This window comes from Chrysochloris asiatica, unplaced genomic scaffold, assembly GCF_000296735.1.
Source record: "Chrysochloris asiatica unplaced genomic scaffold, ChrAsi1.0 scaffold00083, whole genome shotgun sequence".
NCBI classification, from domain to species: domain Eukaryota; kingdom Metazoa; phylum Chordata; class Mammalia; order Afrosoricida; family Chrysochloridae; genus Chrysochloris; species Chrysochloris asiatica.
Genome location: NW_006408601.1, coordinates 4974995 through 4981989, shown reverse-complemented (window position 1 = coordinate 4981989; position 6995 = coordinate 4974995). Strand labels below are relative to the sequence as shown.

The following is a 6995-nucleotide window of genomic DNA, read 5'->3' as shown; positions in this document are numbered from 1 at the left end:
TTTTCATTTTCTTCAGCTTCAGTTTGAATTTGCATATCAGTAATTGATGGTCTGTTCCACAGTCTGCCCCTGGCCTTGTTTTCACTGATGATATGGAGCTTTCCCATCATCTCTTCCCACAGATGTAGTCAATTTGATTTCTATGTATTCCATCTGGTGAGTTCCATGTGTATAGTCATATCATGCTGTCTAAAGAATGTATTTGGGACACATTCCGGAATTGTCAACATGGCGGCTGCTGTAAGATACCTCCGTAGAGTTTTGATACATCGTCAGAAGCTTAGTCTTTCCAAGACAGCTTATCATGCGTCTCTTTCTCCTTGTTCTGTAAATATTCAGTTGCATAACAGACATTTTGCAGCTGCTACAAGGCCTGAAAAGAAAGCGAAAAAAGATCCCAAAGGAAAAGCATCAGATGAAAAACAAGATGAGATAGAAAAGATAAAGTCATACTACTACATGGAAGGTGAGCCTGAAGATGATGTCTATTTGAAAAGATTATACCCAAGACAGATATATGATGTGGAGAAAGCTATCCACCTACTTAAGAAATATCAAATTCTGGACTTCACTTATCCAAAGCAAGGTGTTTATCTTGATTTGACATTGGATATGTCACTACAAAAGAAGAAAAAAGTGGAGCCATTTGCCAGTGTCCTTCGTTTTCCATACCCATTCACTTCAGAAATCAATAAAGTTGCTGTATTCACTGGGAATGCATCAGAGACCAAAATAGCAGAAGAAAATGGAGCTGCGTTTGCAGGAGGAACTAATCTGATACAGCAAATTTTGGCTGATGAGATTCATGCAGACTTTTATGTAGCTGTTCCAGAAATAATGCCTGAGCTTAATCCACTAAAGAAGAAACTGAAAAAAAGATTTCCAAAACTTGCTTGAAAATCCATTGGCCGTGACATCCCCCAAATGCTTGAATTTTTCAAAACTGGACATGAAATTGTAGTAGATGAAGAAAAGGAGAACTTTCTCCAGACCAAAATAGCAACACTGGATATGCCAAGTGACCAGATAGCTGCCAATATGAAAGCAGTTATCAGTGATGTTTGTAAGCACAGACCGCTGAGTTTGGGACCGTTTGTGATACGTGCTTTCCTTCGTAGCTCAACAAGCGAAGGTTTGGTACTAAAGATTGAGCCTTTGTTGCCTAAAGAAGCAGAAACCCAAACATCTAATAAAGAAGCTGACTAAAAGTATTGACTTTTGAAATTAATTTCAGTGGATTAAGAAGCTACAGAGAAAATGACAAAACTGTATAATTTCTCAGTTTGGTGTTTCTTATTATTTCTTGATCATTATACTTGAAAGTGAATTTTAACATTAAAATCTTGCAATAATGTCAGTATAAGAAAATAAATTTTTTTTTTTTTTAAAAGAATGTATTTGAAGTGAACAAATCATTTGTCTTGCAGAAATCTATCATTCGTTCTCCAGCATCATTTCTATCACCAATCCAAATTTTCCAACTACTGGTCCTTCCTCTTTGCTCCCAACCTTTGCATTCCAGTCACCAGTAATGAGCAATACATCTTGATTGCATGTTTGATCGATTTCAGATTGAAGAAGTTGGTAGAATTCTTCTATTTCATTTTCACTTGCTTTAGTGTATCAGGGTTGTATCCTTTCCTCATACTTACTCTGTGTGCTGAGCAAATAATCAATTCTGGAGTATAGAAGGATGCAACATTGGAGGAAGACTCATTACAACCTGTGATATGCAGATGACGCAACCTTGCTTTCTGAAACAAAAGAAAACTTGAAGCACTTACTGATGACTATCAAAGACTACAATATGGATCACACCTCAACATAAAGGAGACAAAACTCCTTAACAACTGGACCAATAAGTAACATGGAAGCAGCAATCAAGAAATCAAATGATACATTGCACTGGACACATTTACAAAAGCCCTCTTTAAAGCATTTGAAAGCAAAGATGTCACTTTTAGGACTAAAGTAAACCTGACCCAAGTCATGGTATTTTTAATTGCCCAATATGCATATGAATGCTGAACAATAAATAAGACCTAAAATGTTAGACAATAAAAAGACCTAAGAAATTCAATGTCTTTGAATAATGGTGTTTATGAAGAATACTGAGTATACCACAGACTGCCTGAAGAATGAACAAATCTGTGTTGGAAGAAGCACAACTGGATGCTCCTTAGAAATGAAGATGTCAAGACTGCCTCTCATACTTTGGAGCTGTTATCAGGAGGGATCAGTCCCAGGAGAAAGACAACAAACTTGGTCAAGTAGAAGCTGGATTTGAGTGCTATTTGTTGCAGCGAGATCTTCGAAGCAGCAAGGTCTAGCCACTACATTACCAGGCCTTGCACCTTCAAGATGGCGGATCGGGTAGACGTGTAGTGAGGAGTTTGGTCAACAACACGGAACACCGGGCCAAGAGGGCTCACGAGATAGAGTTGGAACTCTGAAACAAATATAAAGGTATGTTTCATGATATTAGGGAAATTTTATTCTAGTAGTTCTCTTACTATATTTTCTGTGCTTTTCTTTGTCCCTTCCTGTTCTGGAATTCCAATCACCTGCAAGTTATTCCTTTTCATATTACTCTACATGAATCTCAAGTTGTCTTCAGAATTTTTTATTCTTTTTTTCCTGATTATTCTTTTGCCTTACTAGTACTGAGAGATTTATCTTTAAGCTCACTAATTCAGGCTTCCATTGATTCAAATCTACTCTGCCCTTTCAATTTATTGGTCATTCTGAAATATTAATATTAATCTTCTGAATCTTTCCTGAATTCTTCCTTGTTTTCCTCTACCTTTCTGTCAATCCTCTGGCTTTAGGTACTACTTTTAAGCATTCCCATAGCCCCTGGGTTCCTGATAGCATGTTGTCTGAATTGTCTCTCTCTCTCTAAATTTGAAACTTTATAACAGCTGGGGCTATCTCATGACTATAGCCTTAGCAATCTGCATAGAAGTGTGGCACATAGCAAGGAACAATTAAAAGTTATTAACTGAAGGAATGAATGGTAAACACTGACATAGGATTTGTGTTTATCAAAAATAATGCAACTAAGTTCTTGTTTTCAAAGAACTCACACTTCAGTGGGAAGGTAAAAATACAAAACACAATTCAGTGAAAGCATTTATTCAGTGCTTACTATGGAATTGGGAAGTTCCAAGGAATTTACATGCATTGATTCAAAAGATCATAACAAAATCTCTGTAGAGTATGTACTATTATTATCACCACTTAATATGGGTAACGGTTGGCAAAAAATAGGTTAAATAAATCTGTTAGGGTAACACAATTGAAAGTGGCAGACCTGGGATGCATGAAAACAGCAAATAACCCAAATGTCCATCAATCAGAATGTAGAAGAGCAAATTGTGGCCTATCCATAAGAAAGAACACTGTTCAGCAAGAAAGGGGAATGGATAAATGATACACACAGAAATATGGATGAATCTCAAAAAACATTATGCTGAGCCAAAGAAATAAGACATAACAAGTATGCCTACAGTATAATTCCCTTTATATGGAGCTTCAGAAAAACCAAATGTAGTAAAAAAGGAAAGAGAGCTGATTCTTGTTTGTTTAGGTTGGGGAGTACTGACTGGAAAGATACACAGGGAACTTTTTTGGGTTGTGTTGTTCAGTGCTGTCAAGTCAATTCTGACCCATAGCGACCCTGTATAAGGTTTCCGAGGAGAAGCTGGTGAGCTTGAACCGCCGACCTTGCAATTCAAACAGTTATGCAGTCTGGCGCCTTAACCCACAGCGCCACACCAAACTAGATCCTTACAGCGCATGACTTTTACTTTCTGTAAATTTAATTTCAGCAATGTTTATTTGAAAACAACTTTAATATAAAAATTAAACTCAAACAGTCTGACTTCAGAGTCTTATTTTAGCCACCATGCCATCTAAAATATGTGGCACATACATTTGTAGAATATGTATCACGTATTATGAAAGATAATGTTTGGTTCCTGCCAGATTGTTGTTGTTAAGTGCTGTCGAGTCAGTTCATAGCAACTCTGTATAGGATTTTCAAGGAACAACTAGTGAGTCTGAACCATAGACTTTGAGGTTCAAACCGACCTTGCAGTCCAGTGCCTTATCACACAGCACCACAGATAGTTGACTATCTTGGGCTCTTTTCATGAAGATTAATACTGAGAAAAATAGATGAGGAAAATATGGCTTCCAAGAACTACTAATAACTAACAACAACAACAACAAAATTGTGAGATTCTTCTGGGAACAGTGAAGTTACCTGGAAATATATGTAGTAAGACAGGTGGGCAGCTGCATCTTCTGGCTAAGGGCTGCCAGAGATGGTGTTAGTGGATGTGTAGGAGAAAGAGTTACAAAGCTGTGTTGTCACATCCCTCTTTCACTGCCTTGGAACTCTCCTTGGCTGTCCTTTTACAGCATAACACAAATCAGCATCAAGACTGCAGGAACATCGTGCTGGGGTAAGGAGCTGATAGAAACAGAGGTAGGGTCTGCTGAGCCACCCCTAAACTTTCACAACTCCACCAGAACCCCTTCAAATCCAAGGTTAGTAGATAAAACATCAGAAGACCACCCTCTCCCCATGCCATTCGTCCTACAGATTGAAATGTAAAACTCCTATCAGTAGGTGTCTGAGACCTCAGTCTTTCTGCCTTGGGACACATCAGTTCCCTTTCTTTAAACCATGACCCTGTCACATTCCCCAGCACACATTACCAAAGTGGTTGATAGTCCCAGGAGAACAGAACTTCATAAACCAAAATAGCTCAATTAGAGGATTTAATTATTATTAAGAAAAGTTCTAAACAGAACAACATAGACCATTTAAAGCAGAATTATGAAAACAGATGACCTAAAAATATCCAATAAGTATGCTTAACCCACTTAAGGAGTCCTGGTGTGGTGCTGTGGGTAAATGCGCCAGACTACAAAGCCGTTTGAACTGCAAGGTCGGCAGTTCAAACTCACCAGCTGCTCCTCGGAAACCCTACACAGGGTCGCTATGGGTTGGAACTGACTCGACAGCACTTAACAACAACAACCCACTTAAAGGGTATGGGCAGAAATATTAGCAATATGAAAAAAGAATAAGAAATCATTAAGAAGTACCAACTAGAAATAATGAGCATAAAATATAAATTATAAAAAATATAAAGTGTCTAATAAAGTAGCCAATAAATGGTATACATAACAAGATGAAGTTGACTGGAGAAGAATGCATTTATGAATTACGTCAAACTGATGAAATGATAGAAAATATTTTTTAAAAAAAAAAGCTAAAAGATATTGAAGATAGATTATCTGGAGCTTAAAGTCCTAGAGAGCCAGGAATCAAAGTAGTAAAGTAGAGTAGGAAACGGAGTGTCTAGTTCTGTCTGGGAAATCCAAGAGAAGCTTAATAAAGATATTTCTTGTGAGATTTAGAAGATCTGTTGGAATTTGCTGGGTGGCCAGGGAAAACAAAAACAGCTTATAAAAATGCATAGTACCTTAAGTAACCATGATTACCGGCATCTTGGAACAGCACACTGCCTGGTTTAAATGGAGCAAGGGTTATTTGAAGAAGGCAGTTCGAAACTACCAGCTGTTCCGTGGGAGAAAGATGAGGCTTTCTGCTCCTGTAAAGATTTACAGCCTCAAAAACCCTGTATAGGGTCGCTATAAATTGGAACCAATGCTATAGTACTTAACAACAACAAAAGAATGTCCCCTGGTAGCAGAGTGATTATAAGCTAGGCTGCTAACGACAAGGTCAGAACTTCAAATCTACCAGTCCCGCTACAAGAGAAAGATGAGGCTTTCTGTTCCTGTAAAAATTTACAGCCTCAAAAACTCTATACTCTACACAGGGTCGTTATGAATTGGAGCTGAGTCAGTGGCCTATCCCACCACTGCCAATGAAGTTTTTAATGTGGCTCTATAGAATAGGTATTGGACAGCTAACTGCAAAGTCGATGGTTCTAATCCACCAGCAGATCCTCATACAGGGCTGCTATGAGTTGGAACCAACTCGATGGCACTTAACAATAACAACAGATGTTGAAATGTAGGCAAAGGTCAGATGAGGAATAATCTTATATATAGTATAATTATCTTCTATTTTAACTACCAGGACACTAAGTCAATCTCAGACAGATGAAGTGAATTGTCCCAGGTCAGAGTATTTGACTCAGAAGCTTATCCTCTTTCCCTGCATCACACATCCTCCAACTTAAGGATGACTCTAAAGTTACTAAACTGAATGTCTCAGGGTTTGTCAAAGTCATTTAAAAGAAGAGGCCAGGGAGTAGGTGAGCAGTGAGTTCAGTATCAAATGGTTGTTTCAAAGTGCCTGAGTGTTTGGTTGCCAATTAGAAGTTCAGAGCCCAAAGTCAGAAGATCAAGACAAACGTGGGGCTATAGGATAGATGCGTTCATAGGAATTAATGGAGTGGCAACAACAACACCCAACATGATGTTGGCTAATATTTTCCCAAAGAGTAGTAATGTTTCATTGGAGAGGTAGAATATCAGTGTCCAGGAAAAGGAAACGGAAAGGTCTCAGCTCACACTGGCATGTCAGATATCTGTTCTGGTATAGCATCTATTACAAGATCAGCACTATGCTGTTGTTGTTGTTAAGTGCTAAGTGTTAAGTGTTGTTGTTGTTAAGTGTTACATTGTTGTTCAGTGCCGTCGAATTGATTCTGACCCATAGTGACCCTTTATAGGGTTTCCAAGGAGCAGCTGGTAAGCTTGAACCACCAAAGTTTGCATTAGTCCACAGAGCCACACCAGGACTCCAGACACTGCTGTGCACATTGGATAACCCTGGATGTGATCTGAATCTGATGTCAAATTGCTTCTGTCAAGCAGGTTGTCAAAAGTTCTGGACTCTTTTGGGTTTTACCCAATGTTGGGTTTCTTGGGAATCAACTTTATGGCAATGGGTGTGTTTATCTCTGGATCCAAATACCCGGAGGTGAATCCTTTTACCCAGTAAGTGG

At 38.5% G+C, this 6995-nt stretch overlaps 1 pseudogene; it reads left to right on the top strand.

Moving 5' to 3' along the window:
- Positions 1–228: 228 nt before the first annotated feature.
- LOC102816887 lies at positions 229–1206 on the top strand (annotated as a pseudogene).
- The last annotated feature ends 5789 nt before the right edge of the window (positions 1207–6995 follow it).